Here is a 22,125-nt window from a genome sequence, read left to right on the forward strand (position 1 = left end):
GCAAAACTACTACTCTCAACGTGCCCGGAGTTGTAGCTTTGCAACATCTGGAGGTTCACAGTTTTGAGTCCACTGCTATACACAGATATAGATAGAAGGATTGTTGATACATATCTTACTAAAAGATCCTGGTGGGACCCAACGAGCTGGAGACGAGGATCATTTATATAGTGATAGAAACAATGTAACAATTGGTATAAAGTAATTCTGCCTGTGGTGGCAACAGGGGGAGACGATGAGGGTTATGCTGTTTATGACCAGTGGAAAATTTTCCCCATATACAAAGGGCAGGAATGAGAACTCTGGAAATTAGGATTCCGTAAAAAAATAAAAATTAAAAAAAAGATTTGGAGTCAGAAGAATGGATATTTGGTCACTGTCCCTTTAAATAGGCACTTTCATTAAAACTATTCATTTCTATTGCACTCTTTATGGTAAATAAAAAATATTTCTAATGTTCTTTGTTTAAAGGAAAAAAAAAAGTTTTCTATGTTTTATTCGTGTGTAAAAAAGCTGACCTGCTCTGTAGCAGAGTGAGGGAGGAAGTTCTCCCCTGTATGGCTTCAGATGATGTCACACCTGCTGGGGAACGCCCCTTCCCAGTCTGCAAATCTGACTTAGACTGAGAAGAAAATACAGAGCAATATCAAGGTAGAAAACAAAAAAAAAATAATAATAAAAATAAAGTCCGGGGGTGGTTTATCATTTTGGGGCAGTGAACTGGGAGCATTAAAAAATTTAACAAGACATGACAGTTTCTCTTTAAGTAAAGTTCCCTAATACAAAGTGCAGGAATGAGACCTCTGAAGATTAGGATTCCGTAAAAAAAAAAGCTTTGGAGTCAGAAGAATGGATATTTGGTCACAAATAAATCTGTTTAATTCAGAGAGGCCCTTGTTCAGCATTCTCCTCTCTTGCAAAGACGAAATTCTCCCTCTCGGAGACAGAAAACCTATAAGATAATATCCTCAAAGTGTGGACAGGAACCGTGACTTGATTGTAGACTTAGGTAGAAGTCATGTGGCCAGGTGTAAGGTATTCTTAGCAGTGGCAAAGCCAAGACCTTGTTACTTGTGTCCTCAGCAAGAGCTGAGCTGAGGGACATGTGATACTGGCATAAGCCAAGAGAGGTTGGACTAGGGATTTTTTCCTACAATGAATGTGTCACATATGACAGAGAACAGTGCTGCCCTGGGCTGTCAGAACCCATGGGGTTAAACGGTTCTGACAGTTCTCTTTGTTTTGTTTTGGGCTACGCCCAGCTGCATGGACTGGTCAGCTGACCTTGTTGAGAGCCCCTGCTAGGGGCCTATTTAAGCTGGCAGTCTGCTCTCATACCTTGCCTGTGAAAGAACTCCTACTCCTAGCTAGCATTTGTACAGTATCTTGTATTTCTGGCATATTTGACTCATTGGCTTTACTCTCTGACTCCTCTCCTGTTTCTGAAATTTGGCTTCTCTGTTATCTCTTGGTATTGACTCGGCTGTGTGTGTATGTTTAGTTATTATTTCTGTTAGTGTGTGTGTGATTCCATACAGTGTCCTGACCTCCGTCTGTATTATAGTATATTGTGTTGACGTTTGACTCCCTGCACGTATTCAGGCAGGGACTGTCACTGTGGTTGTGGACCCGTTGCCTAGGGCAGGTACACAAGTAGGCAGGGCAAGTGGGAGCGAGTGAGTTTAGGGCTTCACTCTTCCGTGCCCATACGTGACATGGACTCATCCAGAATGCCCTAGACAGTGGACCCACATCTGGATGGCGGGCAGTCCCTGCACTATTTAAGGTGCAGGGATGATAAGTCAAAATAATAACAGAACTGCACAGAGGTCAGGATACAAAGAGTTAACAAGCAAGAACATACAAATTGGGAACACGGATAATATATAACGACAGGTAAGCAAAGTGATAACAAAGATATAATGACAGGTACATTGAGTACTGACTAACAGCTATAGGACTAAAGTAATACAGCAAGTATGAGATAAATCTCAAACAGGTTTCGAGGAAGATTTAGCCATATGTTTACCAGGTATAAAGGTGAGTGAACAGGTAACTGAAGTCAGGACACTATACAGATCAGGATACACAGGGACAGGATCACAAAAGACTAAACAACACACCAGGCCTAAACAACACAAGAGAAGCAATGGATCAGGACCTATACTGTGGTGGAGTACAAGACAAAAACAAGTCATAATACATATCAGGATATATGTTCAGGTAACAGATACAAAGTAGACAGGATAAAGCCAACCATAAGTACAGGCAGATCACAAGACAGACAGAACAAGGCTAAAAATAAGATAAATGCCTCAGAACTACAAAGCAATGGCAAAACCAAACTAACAAGTCAGAACTGAAATCAACATGACTAAAACAAATCAAGAGCCCAGCCAAAAGACTGTGGAGAAATCAAATACCCCACCTCAGCTGCTGATTGACCCGGGACTGTAACTCCTAACTGACCAGAGTGCAACATGCAAAGCCTGGCCAGGTGCAATTGTTACAGAATGGCTAGGAGAAGCATGTGACCAAAGCATCATTTAACTGTGTACAGAATATGCAGAAAGGTTGAAGGAGAACTATGGCAAAAATGAACTTATCCCCTATCATTTCTATGGGAACGCCGATGGAAGACGTCCGTGTATGCAATAAGTTTAGTGCAAAGTAGAAAACTATTATTTTTAAGCTCTCCAGTACCTGCTCCACATTTTAGGCATAAATAAAACCTCTAGACTCTCAGCCAGCAGACAACTTTCTTAGTATTGTAGCCGGAACAGTCGTATCGGGACACTTCACGCCCACATCTCATATTCTGCTGATGTCACCCAGAAAACCTTATTACCTTATAATGTCTCATGGGATCCACCACCTTCACCCTCCTGTTATATTGTGTCATCAAAAAGTAGCAATAAATCTAAACTAGGAAAACTCTGCGGCCCCGGCTCTGACTACATTTCATTATCTTTATTTCCTTCTCTTTCTGGCTCTGTGCCCCCCATCTGAGTCCCCTCAGTCTCTCACCCCCTCTGTCTATAGGAGATGGATGAGAATTATTATTGTCTCTGACCCCTTCTATAAATATCACAGAAGTGATGGGACATGCTCCGCTGTGTTTTCCTCTTCTCCTCTTTCTCTCCACCTCTATCTCTTTCTCTCCAACCCACTGTATATTAATATCTGCCCTTCTCTACCCCGCCCTTCCTCCTGACCCTTTCCTTTGTGTATCACTACCTTTTTCTCTTCTTCCTCACCCTGCACTTTATATCTGTCTCTTCCTCCTTATTACACTCTCTGTATCTCTTCCTCTCTCTATTTCTCTCTCTTCCCCCTCACTTTGTGCTTTCTATTGCTTCCATGCTCTTCCTCTGTCTCTTCCTCCTCACCTTGATCTCTCTCTGTCTCTTCCTCTGTCTTTTCCTTTGTCTCTTCCTTCCCTTCCTCAGTCCCTTCCTCTGTCTCTTCCTGTTCCTTCTTCTGTCTCTTCCTCCTCACCTTGCTCTCTCTGTCTTTTCTTGTCCTTTCCTCTGTCTCTTCCTGTCCCTTCCTGTCCCTTCCTCTGCCTCGTCCTCCTCACCTTGCTCTCTCTCTGTCCCTTCCTGCCTCTTCCTCCTCACCTTGCTCTCTCTGTCCCTTCCTGTCATACCTTCTGTCTCTTTCTCTGTCCCTTCCTCTGCCCCTTTCTCTGTCTCTTCCTCTGTCCCTTCGTCTGTCACCTCCTCTGTCTCTTCCTGTCTCTTCCTCTTTCTCTTCCTCCTCACCATGCTCTCTCTGTGTCTCTTCCTCTGTCTCTTCCTCTGTCCCTTCCACTCTCTTCCTCCTCACCTTGCTCTCTCTGTCGCTTCCCGTCTCTTCCTCTGTCTCTTCCTCCTCACCTTGCTCTCTCTGTCACTTCCCATCTCTTCCTCTGTCTCTTCCTCCTCACCTTGATCTCTCTTTGTCTCTTCCTGTCTCTTCCTCTGTCTCTTTCTCTGTCCCTTCCTCTGTCCCTACTCTGTCTCTTCCTCTGTCTCTTCCTCCTCACCTTGCTCTCTCTGTCACTTCCCGTCTCTTCCTCAGTCTCTTCCTCCTCACCTTGCTCTCTCTGTCACTTCCCATCTCTTCCTCTGTCTCTTCCTCCTCACCTTGATCTCTCTTTGTCTCTTCCTGTCTCTTCCTCTGTCTCTTTCTCTGTCCCTTCCTCTGTCCCTTACTCTGTCTCTTCCTCTGTCCCTTCCTCCTCACCTTGCTCTCTTCCCGCTGTACGATCCCTTCCTTCCCTCTATTTTCGGCCTGGCATTAGACTCCCCTGTGTATTTTGGCCCCGGACCATGCATTATTTATCTAATCAGGGTTCTCCATGTGATCACATTCATTAAAATAACAAATGTGTTTCTCCTATCTTAAAGGAGCTGCGTTCTTTATGTAAAGGCTCCGGAGCAAGCAGGAGTCAGGGCCCCCCGGAGTCCATATTCAGAGTATTTGCTCCTTATTTCCATTTACTTGATACATCACACACAAGGCTGTGGCCCCTGACAGATCCATATTCTTATAGAGGCTGAAGACGAAGCCAAGGAAATAGGTCATGTGCCGTATAGATGATCCGGGAGCCGCAATCTGAATAATTAAAGGTCCCGGCGCACGGAGAGGACGCAAATAGATCCAGATGGGGGAACGTGTGAGGAGAACAGCAGGGCACACAGCAGAACAGAGCATTTCAGGACAGAGCTGGGAAAAAGTTACATTGTAGAAAGAGCAGAGTCCTCCAGCAGCACAGAGGATTTCAGGAGACGTTGTATTTATGAAATAACTTGTTACTTATATTCCTCCTGTCTTTTCTTCTATCATCTCGACTTCATTTCCACTTTTTTGCACATGAAAAGAGACCGGCGAGCGTTTCTGGATTTTTGAGCGGTTTCTGGAGAGGAGACGGATGACAAATAGAGACAACATCAAAGGCGCCATCTGATGAGATCTCTATCTGAAGGACAAGGCGAGGCTGACACAAGGTCATGTTCACACAGCACGACAGGAGATGTTCTCGGGCGCAGCAGATGGATTCGGCACTGGGAAGGACGGTGTTGGCTTTGAAGGCTGCGGTTTGTTATCATTGTGAATGGCTTCCTCCAGAGCTGCGATCATAATGTTCTCACAGCCGTATCCTGCTGAAGAGGTGACATAGATGACCTGACCCTCCGACATGATCAGATCTTATATCCAGTGAAGTCTTCATGTAATACTTTATCTGTAAGTCTGTGGACAGGTGTGGTGCTATATCTAAAAGAAAGCAGCCATGTTTTTCTTATCCACTACAACCCCTTGAAGGGTAAAATCAGTCAGCAGCTCTCCTCTTACTGCTGTTCAAGAATGAAGCGTCTTCTAGTGGTTTGTTTATAGTGAAGCGACCTCTAGTGGTTGTGTTTACAATGAGGCAACCTCTAGTAACTATGGTTGCAATAAAGTGATCTCTAGTTGTTTGTCTACAGTGAAGCGACCTCTAGTGACTGTGTTTACAGTGAAGCGTCCTCTATTAGCTGTGGTTACAATGAAGCGACCTCTAGTGGTTGTGTATACAATTAAGCGACCTTTAGTGATTGTATTTACAATGAAGTGACCTGCAGGGGTTGTGTTTTCTATCAGGTGACCTCTAGTGTTTGTGCTACAATAAAGGGACCTCTAGTGGTTGTATTTACAATGACCCGACCTCTTGTGGTTGTGTTTTCTTTGAGGTGACCTCTAGTGGTTGTTTACAATAAATCAGCCTCTATTGGTTGTATTTATGATAAAGTGACCTCTAGTGGTTGTGTTTACAGTTAAGTGACTTCTAGTAGCTTTGATTACAATGAAGTGTCCTCTAGTGGTTGTATTTACATTGAAATGACATCTACTGGTTGTGTTTACAAGGAGGCGACCTCTAGTGTTTGTGTTTACAATGAGGCAACCTCTAGGAGTTGTGCTTACAGTAAAGTGACCTTAAGTGTTGGTGTTTACAATGAAACAACCTCTTGTGTTGGTGTTTGTAAGGGGGTGACCTAGTCTAGTGTTGGCGTTTACAATGAGATTTTTAACCACAATTACCCCAGGTAAGTCCGGGATTTCAATCATAACTAAACACAATTACCCCGTAGGCTGAAGAGCCTGAGGTGCAAAATCCCCATAATCACTGACTACCTAAAACTTAACTTTCAATGTATTGATATAAAAATAAACCAGTGATTGTGACTGTTAAAACACATTGGGGGAGATTTATCAAAGGATTTAGACTAGTTTTCATGTCTAAATTTGTCGCACAGAAAGTCACAGTCTAAATATGTGCGACTTTTCTGCGACTTTTGAGGATTTTTAGAACATGATGCATGCAAGTCTATTTTAGATGGAAATGCATTGGAAAATGCATTGGTGCTGAATTTATCAAGTGCGACTTTTGTGCGACAAGTCGCATCTGCCCAAAATACGCTGAAATGACAGACCATGTTGGAGCAGGTCTAAATGCAGTTTTAGCTGTAGACCCTGAAGTCTGAGCACAGAATTTATCAAGGGCTGTGAGACCTTTGATAAATTAGGAGCACAATAGACAGGAGACTACCACATACGCTGGTCTATAAGCACACCCAGAATAGACTAAATTAGGAAATGTCCCCCATTGTATCCTATATATAGTAACTTTTTCTGGTGGATAACAATCCACACTATATATTCAGCAGGGACCTGTCAGGTACCACCACATATATGACCCATTTATATGCGCCAGGTCAAAATCACAGTGTACAGTACACACGCGGTTAAAATCGGAACTGCCTCCATCTACATGTTTCGGTGAGACATCAGGAGGCAACAATGAGACAACAATGGTCACCTGTAGTAGTTGTGTTACAATGAAGCGTTCTCTAGTGCATTTGTTTCCAGTGAAGCGACCTCTAGTGTTTGTGGTATTGACTACAGTAAAGCGACCTTCACTGTAAACTCCTGACTGCACCACTTTTTGCGAGTGACCCCCTAATGCGGTGTATTAGACCCCTCCCTCCTGTCTGTTCCACACATACCCTATGATTGTTATAATAAATCTTGCCTTCCTCCTCGTGTCTCCAGGGTTCTGCAGGTAATCTCACAATAACTCTCCATCATAATCTCCTAAAAGATCTACGACAAATCCCAATAATAAAACCTTTAATCTGAGGAAATTCAATTCTTCTGCAGCCGCTTAATCCCGATAATGCGCCTGATCCGGACTTTATTTGTCTTTATTAAATCTGAAAACAATAAACTATAAAAGGAATCTGAGAACATAAACAACATGACGCAGCGCGCCAAAGTAATTGGAAATGTACAGTCAATTAGGACAACATAACCGTGTGAGGCAATAAGGCTGGAAGCTGGACCGCCACCTTGGGGAGAAGGTTGACCAATCCGGTGATTCCAAATATAATCCAGCACTGAGACTGTGGAATACGAGGTCAGGTGATTCCACAACCCTGGATGGGGGCGGAGCTGATTTTGAAGGACAGCAGCCATGTTCTTCTAATCCCTGACAACTCCTTTAGTCCTTAAATAACCATCAGCGATAGTGTAGACCACAGGCATCAGTCTGATCTTCATCTATGAGATACATTTCTTTTTAAGGCGATCTTGTGGGTCCTGTCAGTAAATCCATGAGATCAGCGGACACTAACGGGATCAGCGATAACTCAGATCCCAGTACTTTAACTGTGGAAAAAAGACAAAATTGTTATACTAATTGTTATTTTTACCCTTATCAAGTGTGTTGTTATAAAGCTATAAATAATAAGCAATACTACTGCAATTTCTAATATTAATAATAATAACAATAATAATCTATAATTATAAAATATAATAATCTATAATGATAATCTATGATAATTATAAATAATAATAACAATAATAATCTATAATTATTAAATATAATAATCTATAATGATAATCTATGATAATTATAAATAATAATAATAACAATAATAATAATTAGAGATGAGCGAACTTACAGTAAATTCGATTTGTCATGAACTTCTCGGCTCGGCAGTTGATGACTTGTCCTGCATAAATTAGTTCAGCTTTCAGGTGCTCCGGTGGACTGGAAAAGGTGGATACAGTCCTAGGAAAGAGTCTCCTAGGACTGTATCCACCTTTTCCAGCCCACGGGAGCACCTGAAAGCTGAACTAATTTATGCAGGAAAAGTCATCAATTACCGCGCCAAATCAAATTTACTGTAAATTCGCTCATCTCTAATAATAATCTATAATTATGAAATATATGAATCTATAATCATAATCTATGATAATTATAAATAATAATAATCTATAATTATGAAATATACTAATCTATGATCATTATAAATAATAATAATAATAATAATAATAATAATAATCTATAATGATGAAATATACTTATCTATGATCATAATCTACGATCATTATAAATAATAATAACAATAATAATCTATAACTATAAAATATATAAATCTATGATCATACTCTATGATAATTATAAATAATAATAATAATATCAATAATGATCTATAATTATAAAATATAATAATCTATGATCATAATCTATGATAATTATAAATAATAATAATAACAATAATAATCTATAATTATAAAATATAATCATCTATAATCATAATCCTTCTTTATCTATTTTTTATATAACTGTTTATTTTGGAGATTTTACTTGAGAAAAAAAGAATACTTGAGAAAAAAAGAAAATCTATCTTTATCTATTGTTTGTACCCCATAATTGTAAGCGCTGCAGAATCTGTAGGCGCTATATAAATAAATAAAATAAAATAAATCTATAATTATAAGATATAATTATGAGATATAATAATTTTCTCTAATCGTAATATCTAATAATGATAAATAATAATAATCTATGATTATCAGATATAATTATGATATATAATAGTATTCTCTAATCATAATATATAATAATTATAAATAATACTAATAATCCATCATTAATAAAATCAATAATAGTCTATAATAATAATGTATATACATTACAAATAATAAGCAATTATAATAATCTTTAATAATAAGCTATAATTACAAGATATAAGTAGTAATCTATAATAATAAGCTATAATAATAATAAGCTCTAATAATAAGCTAAAAATAATTGATATAACTGTGTATACGGAACAACCCAATCTATAAAATTACCAGGTTTTATATCCCACATAGTGACAATGAAAATTTAACAAATTGCTGTTTTTTTGTCACCTCAACTCTCAAAAATTGAATAAAAAATGATTTTAAAAAAGTCTGTACCCCAAAATAGCGCCAATGAAAAAGTTAACTCATCCTGCAAGAAACGAGCCCTCACACGGTCAGCAGTAAAATACACATAAATAAGCTTTTGTATTTTAGTTTTTTTTTTTTTACTGTGTGAAAGTAGTAAAACATAGGAAAAAACTATACATTTGGAATGTAATTGTACTGACCGGCAGAATATAGGTGACGGCATTTGCAGCTCTCAAAAGCCCGGAAAATATTGCGTGATTGCCTTTAATCCTGAAAACATAAACTATAAATTACATGTACGAATGAAAAAGTAAAAAAAAAAATAAGTTTTGTCTCTTGGAAAGTAATGGTGAAAAAATTCAAAAATTAGTCAGGTCCTTTAAAGGGGTACTCCATTGCCCCAGTGTTCGGAAAATTAGCTCCGAATTCTGGGTGCGGGCTGCCAAGGTTGTGACGTCACGGACATGCACCTTGTGATGTCACGGCCACGCCCCCTCAATGCAAGTCTATGGGAGGGGGCGTGGCGACTGCCACGCCCCCTCCCATAGGCTTGCATTGAGGGGGCGTGGTGTCACGACTCCCTCCCGTCCAATGCCGGCACCTCTCTGGAGTCTATGGATAAAGTGCCGCAGTGACGTCCCGTTACATTTAGCATCGGACGCTGCAGCCAATCACTGACCTCGTGGTCACATGTGCTTCCATTTACGTAACCACCATAGAGCCAAAGGGTGAATATAGTTTTTCTTCTTTTTTGTGTCCTGCTCTTGGGTAATTTTGTCCACTTTAAGGCCCAATAGTGATGGGATGTTTATGAGTTAAATTTTTAAAGTTTTAAAAATTTTACATAAAAAAAAATGCTTATGTGTGATAAAGCGTTAACCTGTAAGTGTCCATTAGAAGGAGATATGAGGAGTGTGAGCGTCTCCTTCAACCATCTTTCTTTTTTTGATCTCATTATGTGTTATGGTAGGATTCATTTCCCGGCGGTCCATCCGGACCCCTCCCCCACCCTCACCGCATCGGGGCTCCAGGCTTTTTCATTAGCGTGTAAAATCTCTCCCCTCCCTGCACTTTAATGTGAACCGCGCTCATTGATGTTTAATGAGAAATACACTTAAGTCCATTTTCTTTGGGCTCTGAAAACTATTGATTCTGTTCAGTCCCTTTAATGGGGTCTGGAGAGAGGAACAGCGATTATAATGAAATACTAATCAAATTACGAATTTGCCGATTTCCCCCCCCCCCCCCCCACCTTCTCAACAAGCAGAGACAAGGCAACAAAAAAACTGCGGCAGAAAAATCAAGGATCCGGAGCTCACAATGTGCGCAAATCTTATTGTCTAATATAATGACATGATCACAGCCCCGCCCCCTGTATGACATCAATGATATAATATAATATACTGACATGTGATCACAGCCCCGCCCCCTGTATGACATCAATGATATAATATAATAGTAATATACTGACATGTGATCACAGCCCCGCCCCCTGTATGACATCACAGATATAATATAATAGTAATATAATGACATGTGATCACAGCCCCGCCCCCTGTATGACATCAATGATATAATATAATATACTGACATGTGATCACAGCCCCGCCCCCTGTATGACATCAATGATATAATATAATAGTAATATACCGGTAATGACATGTGATCACAGCCCCGCCCCTGTATGACATCAATGATATAATATAATAGTAATATACTGACATGTGATCACAGCCCCACCCCGTATGACATCACTGATATAATATAATAGTAATATAATGACATGTGATCACAGCCCCGCCCCCTGTATGACATCACTGATATAATATAATAGTAATATAATGACATGTGATCACAGCCCCGCCCCCTGTATGACATCACTGATATAATATAATAGTAATATAATGACATGTGATCACAGCCCCGCCCCCTGTATGACATCACTGATATAATATAATAGTAATATAATGACATGTGATCACAGCCCCGCCCCCTGTATGACATCACTGATATAATACAATAGTAATATAATGACATGTGATCACAGCTCCGCCCCCTGTATGACATCACTGATATAATAGTAATATAATGACATGTGATCACAGCCCCGCCCCCTTTATGACATCACTGATATAATACAATAGTAATATAATGACATGTGATCACAGCTCCGCCCCCTGTATGACATCACTGATATAATAGTAATATAATGACATGTGATCACAGCCCCGCCCCCTGTATGACATCACTGATATAATATAATAGTAATATAATGACATGTGATCACAGCCCCGCCCCCTGTATGACATCACTGATATAATACAATAGTAATATAATGACATGTGATCACAGCCCCGCCCCTGTAGGACATCACTGATATAATGACATGTGATCACAGCCCCGCCCCCTGTATGACATCACTGATATAATACAATAGTAATATAATGACATGTGATCACAGCCCCGCCCCTGTAGGACATCACTGATATAATGACATGTGATCACAGCCCCGCCCCCTGTATGACATCACTGATATAATAGTCATATACATTCCTGTATCTATAAATTGCTCGTTCTCTGGATTCTTCGCTCTTATTATTCCTGTTATCGGTTATGGAGAATGTTGTTGTTGTTGTTGTTGTTATTATTGGGATTCTCTGTCCTGGAGCGCCCGGCAGCAGTGAAGAATGGGAATAATTACTGTAGGACGCGATGTCACCGGCCGCGCTGCCTCCACATTAACGCCGCAGAGATGGAGGGACTCTGTGCATTCACCGATGGACATAAAAAACAAACATGTGAGGAGATGGGAATTACACTGATTACTGCGCCCAAACCTACAGAGTGGTCATCAATAATACTCTGCATATACCCTACAGGTCACAACAGGAAATACAGCCGACCCCCACCATAATGGAAAAAGGATTGGGGGAGAGAAACAGAGATGAGAAGAAGAGAAGAGGAAAGAAACAGAAGAGGAAGAGAGGAGAGGGAAGGGAAAGAGACAGCAACAGATTCAGAGAGGAGAGGGAAGGGAAATACAAAGCAACAGAGTCAGAGAGGAGAAGAAAGGGGAAGAGGGAAGAGACAGCAACAGAGTTAGAGAGGAGAGGGAAGGGAAAGAGACAGCAACAGAGTCAGAGAGGAGAGGAAAGGGGAAGAGACAGCAACAGAGTCAGAGAGGAGAGGGAAGGGGAAGAGACAGCAACAGAGTCAGAGAGGAGAGGAAAGGGGAAGAGACAGCAACAGAGTCAGAGAGGAGAGGAAAGGGGAAGAGACAGCAACAGAGTCAGAGAGGAGAGGAAAGGGGAAGAGCCGGCAACAGAGTCAGAGAGGAGAGGGAAGAAACAGAAGAGGAAGAGAGGAGAGGGAAGGGGAAGAGACAGCAACAAAGTCAGAGAGGAGATCGAAGAGAAAGCAACAGAGTCAGAGAGGAGCGGGAAGAGGAAGAGACAGCAACAGAGTCAGAGAGGAGAGGGAAGAGGAAGAGACAGCAAAAGAGTGAGATTGGAGAGGGAAGAGGAAGAGACATAAACAGAGTCAGAGAGCTAGGGAAGAGGAAGAGAACAAAAGATTCCGAGAGGAGAGGGAAGAGGAAGAGACAGCAACAGAGTCAGAGAGGAGAGGGAAGAGGAAGAGACAGCAACAGAGTCAGAGAGGAGAGGGAAGAGGAAGAGACAGCAACAGAGTCAGAGAGGAGAGGGAAGAGGAAGAGACAGCAACAGAGTCAGAGAATAGAGGGGAGGGGAAGAGAATAACAGAGTAAGAGAGACGAGGGGAGAGGAAGAGACAGAAACAGAGAATACATTTTATCCAAAGTTGCCAATGACTTGTTCGCTGATCGTAGAATACAATGTACATATGAACATAGCTCCAAATTCTGCACACCTGGGGATATGTAAGGGTTAAATAACTCCATTTTCCTAGTTCTGTATCTAGAAAACATTTCTGTCTTATTCTGACCCCGCAGCAGGTTAATAATTCACAATGTAAATGTGTCTGGATTATAGACGGAATCTCTTCCTGCACAGACATCACATATAAGGGACATGATCCCGAGCACAAACAGCAGCGCAGAGTGTTTCAGGCCTCCCCATTACTATTTGTTACCATCAATATCAATTGATTTTTAACCCCAAGAAAAGAGCTGTGAAGTCTGAGTCCAGCCGAACCGCATGGGGACCATGAAAGGAAATCTGAACATTCATCTCCAGTCTCATAGGAGACACCGACTGCAACAACACAGGAGCCGCTGCCAGAAACTGCAGATCAGGTCTTTACATGATGGTAAAAGAACAAGAACAACAGGACATCAGTGCATTGGGAACTATGCAGAGGAAAAGTGCTACTATAAATAGCACTCTATAATACTGCCTCCTATATACAAGAATATAACTGCTATAATACTGCCTCCTATATACAAGAATATAACTGCTATAATACTGCTCCTATATACAAGAATATAACTACTATAATACTGCCCCTATATACAAGAATATAACTACTATAATACTGCCCCTATATACAAGAATATAACTACTATAATACTGCCTCCTATATACAAGAATATAACTGCTATAATACTGCTCCTATATACAAGAATATAACTACTATAATACTGCTCCTATATACAAGAATATAACTACTATAATACTGCCCCTATATACAAGAATATAACTACTATAATACTGCTCCTATATACAAGAATATAACTACTATAATACTGCTCCTATATACAAGAATATAACTACTATAATACTGCTCCTATATACAAGAATATAACTACTATAATACTGCCCCTATATACAAGAATATAACTACTATAATACTGCTCCTATATACAAGAATATAACTACTATAATACTGTCTCCTATATACAAGAATATAACTACTATAATACTGCTCGTATATACAAGAATATAACTACTATAATACTGCTCCTATATACAAGAATATAACTACTATAATACTGCTCCTATATACAAGAATATAACTACTATAATACTGCTCCTATATACAAGAATATAACTACTATAATACTGCCCCTATATACAAGAATATAACTACTATAATACTGCTCCTATATACAAGAATATAACTACTATAATACTGCTCCTATATACAAGAATATAACTACTATAATACTGCCCCTATATACAAGAATATAACTACTATAATACTGCCCCTATATACAAGAATATAACTACTATAATACTGCCCCTATATACAAGAATATAACTACTATAATACTGCTCCTATATACAAGAATATAACTACTATAATACTGCCCCTATATACAAGAATATAACTACTATAATACTGCTCCTATATACAAGAATATAACTACTATAATACTGCTCCTATATACAAGAATATACTATAATACTGCTCCTATATACAAGAATATAACTACTATAATACTGCTCCTATATACAAGAATATAACTACTATAATACTGCTCCTATATACAAGAATATAACTACTATAATACTGTTCCTATATACAAGAATATAACTACTATAATACTGCTCCTATATACAAGAATATAACTACTATAATACTGCTCCTATATACAAGAATATAACTACTATAATACTGTTCCTATATACAAGAATATAACTACTATAATACTGTTCCTATATACAAGAATATACCTACTATAATACTGTTCCTATATACAAGAATATAACTGCTATAATATTGTTCCTATATACAAGAATATAACTACTATAATACTGCCTCCTATATACAAGAATATAACTACTATAATACTGCTCCTATATACAAGAATAAAACTACTATAATACTGCTCCTATATACAAGAATATAACTAATATAATACTGTCTCCTATATACAAGAATATAACTACTATAATACTGTTACTATATACAAGAATATAACTACTATAATACTGTTCCTATATACAAGAATATAACTACTATAATACTGTTCCTATATACAAGAATATAACTACTATAATACTGTCTCCTATATACAAGAATATAACTACTATAATACTGCCTCTATATACAAGAATATAACTACTATAATACTGTTCCTATATACAAGAATAAAGCTACTATAATACTGTCTCCTATATACAAGAATATCATTTCTCTGATAGTTACGTGGTGATGTATCTGAGTGTTAATACAGAGTTGGACATGTATGTGCGGTGTTATTTAATGATCTTGTGCTTATGTCATCTACATTCATCACAGTCATTACATTTTGCACATGTTCTGTGTCTCTAGGGGACAATCCTATAACAGGGTCAGGGGCCGAAGAATCATGGAGAGAATCTTTATTCACGGTTGATTGAGTTTGATGATAAGATATTCTATTAGTACAATCCTGTCAGGCTCTACAACTATGATCAGGCATAAATAGAGTATAAAATGGGGTCACTCTCCAGGTGTCAAACAAGCAAACCACAATATGAAACGTCAAGATCAGTGTTGCAAAACTACAACTCCCAGCATGCCGAGACAGCAGATTACTTCCCTACAATCTGCTGTCTGCTGCCTTTTTGTTAGAGGAATTCCATCTCTAGTAGAAAACAGACCAGGAAGTGGGAGTGGGGCAAAGATAGTGTGGAACAGTATTTCTCAACCGATGTGCCTCCAGCTGTTACAAAACTACAACTTTCAGCATGCCCAATAGCCAAAGTGGACAGCCGATTACTTCCCTGAAATCTGTTGTCCACTGCCTGTTGTTAGGGTAATTCCATCTCTTGTAGAAAACAGACCAGGAAGTGGGAGTGGCGCAAAGATAGTTCAAATCAGTTTTTCTCAACCAGTGTGCCCCCCAGTTGTTGCAAAATTACAACGCCCAGCATGCCCGGACAGCCTTTGGCTGTCCGGGCATGCTGGGAGTTGTAGTTTTGCAACAACTGGAGAGGCATAGCTAAGAAAACACTAATTTACTCCTGCAGGAATATTTGAAAATTAGTTGATACAATTGTATCCTCTGTGATGTAAACAGTTTAGACTCCAGCGTGAAACAATATATACATACTCCCAGAATGCCCTACAAATCGACATTTCAGAACTTTTACTACCCTAAAAGGCTGTCCGGGCATGCTGGGAGTTGTAGTTTTGCAACAACTGGAGGCACCCTGGTTGGGAAACACACTGATCCAGAGTCTTGCAGAAAGGTGATTGTATTTTTTTCTAGAACTAAATATACATGGCTTGAAATTTGCACTCACTTTCAACTGCAGAGCTGAAATCTCCCAGCATTCTTTGCTTGTTTTATGCGGAACACACTGCTATTATGTGAAGAATGCATTGCTCCTGCACACACATTATAAGAACGCCATCATACCTCCAGAGCTGCGTTTATAATTCTACTGAGAATGGGATTAATTGAAAATGCAGGAGAGTTCAGCTGCTCTGGGTGTATAATGCAGGAGAGTTCAGCTGCTCTGGGTGTATAATGCAGATGAGTTCAGCTCTGGGTGTATAATGCAGATGAGTTCAGCTCTGGGTGTATAATGCAGGAGAGTTCAGCTTTGGGTGTATAATGCAGATGAGTTCAGCTCTGGGTATATAATGCAGGAGAGTTCAGCTCTGGGTGTATAATGCAGGAGAGTTCAGCTCTGGGTGTATAATGCAGGAGAGTTCAGCTCTGGCTGTATAATGCAGATGAGTTCAGCTCTGGGTGTATAATGCGGATGAGTTCAGCTCTGGGTGTATAATGCAGATGAGTTCAGCTCTGGGTGTATAATGCAGGAGAGTTCAGCTCTGGGTGTATAATGCAGAGGAGTTCAGCTCTGGGTGTATAATGCAGGAGAGTTCAGCTCTGAGTGTATAATGCAGGAGAGTTCAGCTCTGGGTGTATAATGCAGGAGAGTTCAGCTCTGGGTGTATAATACAGATGAGTTCAGCTCTGGGTGTATAATGCAGATGAGTTCAGCTCTGGGTGTATAATGCAGGAGAGTTCAGCTCTGGGTGTATAATGCAGGAGAGTTCAGCTCTGGGTGTATAATGCAGATGAGTTCAGCTCTGGGTGTATAATGCAGATGAGTTCAGCTCTGGGTGTATAATGCAGATGAGTTCAGCTCTGGGTGTATAATGCAGGAGAGTTCAGCTCTGGGTGTATAATGCAGATGAGTTCAGCTCTGGGTGTATAATACAGGAGAGTTCAGCTCTGGGTGTATAATACAGGAGAGTTCAGCTCTGGGTGTATAATGCAGATGAGTTCAGCTCTGGGTGTATAATGCAGATGTGTTCAGCTCTGGGTGTATAATACAGGAGAGTTCAGCTCTGGGTGTATAATGCAGATGAGTTCAGCTCTGGGTGTATAATGCAGGAGAGTTCAGCTCTGGGTGTATAATGCAGATGAGTTCAGCTCTGGGTGTATAATGCAGGAGAGTTCAGCTCTGGGTGTATAATACAGGAGAGTTCAGCTCTGGGTGTATAATGCGGATGAGTTCAGCTCTGGGTGTATAATGCAGGAGAGTTCAGCTCTGGGTGTATAATGCAGATGAGTTCAGCTCTGGGTGTATAATGCAGAAGAGTTCAGCTCTGGGAATATAATGCAGATGAGTTCAGCTCTGGGTGTATAATGCAGAAGAGTTCAGCTCTGGGTGTATAATGCAGGAGAGTTCAGCTCTGGGTGTATAATACAGGAGAGTTCAGCTCTGGGTGTATAATGCAGATGAGTTCAGCTCTGGGTATATAATGCAGATGAGTTCAGCACGGGGTGTATAATGCAGGAGAGTTCAGCTCGGGTGTATAATGCAGATGAGTTCAGCTCTGGGTGTATAATGCAGGAGAGTTCAGCTCTGGGTGTATAATGCAGGGGAGTTCAGCTCTGGGTGTATAATGCAGGAGAGTTCAGCTCTGGGTGTATAATGCAGGAGAGTTCAGCTCTGGGTGTATAATGCAGGAGAGTTCAGCTCTGGGTGTATAATGCAGGAGAGTTCAGCTCTTGGTGTATAATGCAGGAGAGTTCAGCTCTGGGTGTATAATACAGGAGAGTTCAGCTCTGGGTGTATAATGCAGGAGAGTTCAGCTCTTGGTGTATAATGCAGGAGAGTTCAGCTCTGGGTGTATAATGCAGGAGAGTTCAGCTCTTGGTGTATAATGCAGATGAGTTCAGCTCTGGGTGTATAATGCAGGAGAGTTCAGCTCTGGGTGTATAATGCAGGAGAGTTCAGCTCTTGGTGTATAATGCAGATGAGTTCAGCTCTGGGTGTATAATGCAGATGAGTTCAGCTCTGGGTGTATAATGCAGGAGAGTTCAGCTCTGGGTGTATAATGCAGGAGAGTTCAGCTCTGGGTGTATAATGCAGGAGAGTTCAGCTCTGGGTGTATAATGCAGATGAGTTCAGCTCTGGGTGTATAATGCAGGAGAGTTCAGCTGCTCTGGGTGTATAATGCAGATGAGTTCAGCTCTGGGTGTATAATGCAGATGTGTTCAGCTCTGGGTGTATAATACAGGAGAGTTCAGCTCTGGGTGTATAATGCAGGAGAGTTCAGCTCTGGGTGTATAATGCAGATGAGTTCAGCTCTGGGTGTATAATGCAGATGAGTTCAGCTCTGGGTGTATAATGCAGGAGAGTTCAGCTCTGGGTGTATAATGCAGGAGAGTTCAGCTCTGGGTGTATAATGCAGGAGAGTTCAGCTCTGGGTGTATAATACAGGAGAGTTCAGCTCTGGGTGTATAATGCAGATGTGTTCAGCTCTGGGTGTATAATACAGGAGAGTTCAGCTCTGGGTGTATAATGCAGGAGAGTTCAGCTCTGGGTGTATAATGCAGATGAGTTCAGCTCTGGGTGTATAATGCAGATGAGTTCAGCTCTGGGTGTATAATGCAGGAGAGTTCAGCTCTGGGTGTATAATGCAGGAGAGTTCAGCTCTGGGTGTATAATGCAGATGAGTTCAGCTCTGGGTGTATAATGCAGATGAGTTCAGCTCTGGGTGTATAATGCAGATGAGTTCAGCTCTTGGTGTATAATGCAGATGAGTTCAGCTCTAGGTGTATAATGCAGGAGAGTTCAGCTCTGGGTGTATAATACAGGAGAGTTCAGCTCTTGGTGTATATATATTTTGTATCTAATTGAGTTTACGCAGTGAAGTAGATCTTTATATATCCTCGTACTCAGAGATAACATTATTATTTCCTGTATAGATTCCTATCGTTAACTTGCTCCCCCCCCCCCACACTTCTAGGATCCGTAACCGAGCGGCACTCCTGGCATATTTTGCGGTGAGTCCTTACATGAGTGCTCTCTCTTAACAAGCCACATGCTGCCGGTGCGCGGTTTGGAGATAAGTACCTGACATAATAGAGCGCGGCTCGCCATCCTCGCTGTAAGAGAAGCCGCAGACATTGTCGGATGGAGATGTCACCGGCCTCTCCTCGTACTCACAGGATGAAATGATGTTTCTACTCAGTAAATTGGATAAAAAGTCATTAATGTAGAGAAGTGAGGAGTTCTAGTCATATTACATCTGCTCCTGGGAAAGCTGGGTGACGGTTCAGGAGTCTCAGTGAAAACTCGGCTTGCCCTGTCTATATAATAATAAATTAGACCAATCTTGTAGAGACACAATCCAAACCCAATGAACGGACCTGAAAATGGCTCCAACGACGTTCCCCATCCAACCGGACAGAGCAGAGAGGAAAATCCTCAAATCCAGGGGTATACTGTGTGAGCAGCTGCTGTTCCTCCATATTGGGTCGAGATATCAGGATTACTAATCAATTCCACGGCCATCGGCTGGAAAAACGCTATAAAGCTTTTTAATAAAAGGCACCAAAGAGAAGAATAACCAGATGGGGGGGTCATGTGACTGAGAGAATAATAATAATAATAATTAGAGATGAGCAAATTTTTTTTTTAAATCGCTATTAAAGACGGCTATTTCTGGCCTACAGAGAGCCTCAATAGGGGTGTAGAACACTTTGCCTTGCTGTAACACTTATATGGAGTGTGCTGGGGTAGTGAAATAATACTGTAATTCAGAATAACATGCAGATCAGAGGCATCGCTATTAGAATCACTGTCGCAGAATGGCACAATGACAGAGCCTGTAGGTGGCATCAGTATGAGGAGACCATATAGTGTCTGAATGGCACAGCGTGGAGGTGGCGGCAGCATGAGGAGACCATATAGTGTCTGAATGGCACATCATGGAGGTGGCAGCAGCATGAGGAGACCATATAGTGTCTGAATGACACAGCGTGGAGGTGGCAGCAGCATGAGGAGACCACATAGTGGTTGAATGACACAGTGTGGAGGTAGCGGCAGCATGAGGAGACCACATAGTGGCTGAATGACACAGCCTGGAGGTGGCGGCAGCATGATGAGACCACATAGTGGCTGAATGACACAACCTGGAGGTGGCAGCAGCATGAGGAGAACATATAGTGGCTGAATGACACAGCCTGGAGGTGTTGGCAGCATGAGGAGACCACACAGTTGCTGAATGGGACAGCGTGGAGGTGGCAGCATGAGGAGTCCATATGGTGGCTGAATGACAAAGCCTGGAGTTGGCGGCAGCATGAGGAGACCATACAGTGGCTGAATGGCACAGCCTGGAGGTGGCAGCAGCATGAGGAGAACATATGGTGGAAGAATGAGACAGCCTGGAGGTGGCATCTGCAATAGGAGAACATATGGGGCAGAATGAGACAGCCTGGAGGTGGCAGCAGCAGCATCAGTCCTGAATGTGACCCTGGGACATAGTGGGGCGGTGGGTGGCAATACCAGTACCCGGTGACAAAGGTGGTGGAAAAAAGGAGAACTTGGCATCAGATGTGTGGCATCAGGTGGGTGACCGGATCAAAATTGTAGCTGAGGCAGGTAGGCAGAAGAAAACAGTCTTTTTTCTAAAAGTATTGACGATATGCTTTACGTAAAACTTCACTTTTAATAATATTCTTAGGATAAAATATATGGACCCCATATTATTATTATTTTTAAATCAAACAAAAAGAGATGTGAACAAAAAACACCATGTTCCACCTCCACCAACAAACATTGATGTGATGCAAAGACCTCTAAAAGGTGGAAGGGAACAACGTATGGTTGGCCCCAACAATAAAAAAGCGCAGCCCCACACAGGAACCTCTCCCTATTTCCACCTACAAACACTGCCATTTCCCAAATAGGGAGAGGTTCCTGTGTGGGGCTGCCCCTTTTAAGACAAGTAACACTTTCCTCGAAAAGGTGGAAGGGAACAACGTATGGTCCATTATAACAGGTGGGGGTAAAAACTTCCCCTGTAAGGCCCTACTCTCGCATTATTAATTCCCTTCTTGGCAAATGTTACTCGTCCTAAAAATGACGGACCCACACAGGAACCTCTCCCTACTTACACCCAAAAACCCAGGGAAATGGCAGTGTTTGTAGGTGGAAATATGGAGATGTTCCTGTGTGGGGCCGCCCTTTTTAGGGTGAGTAACACTTGCCAAGAAGGGAATTAATAATGCGAGAGTAGGGCCTTACAGGGGAAGTTTTTACCCCCACCGGTTACAATGGAACATACTCCACCTTTTAGAGGTCTTTGCATCACATGAATACTTGGTGGTGTAGGTGGCACATGGTGTTTTTTGCACACCTTTCCTTTTGTTTGATTTCAAAACAATTTGGATCCATATATTTTATCCTAAGAAAAGTTACGTTTTAGCTAATGCATATCCTCAATACTTACTTGTGGTCTAATGCCGAGGAATGTCTGTAACTGGGGAGCAGCACCTTAAATCTGTTTGGCACTATCCATATTTGTGAAGTGTTGGTGGCACCATGGTCAATCTACTCTGAGGCATCTGGCATTGGTGGGTGGAAATCCTGGCTGATCCATTCCTGATTCATCTACACAAACGTCAGTCTCTCCACATTTTTTTTGGACAGACGAGTTCTCCTGGCA

The sequence above is a fragment of the Hyla sarda genome, chromosome 3 (assembly GCF_029499605.1).
Source record: "Hyla sarda isolate aHylSar1 chromosome 3, aHylSar1.hap1, whole genome shotgun sequence".
Taxonomy (NCBI): Eukaryota; Metazoa; Chordata; class Amphibia; order Anura; family Hylidae; genus Hyla; species Hyla sarda.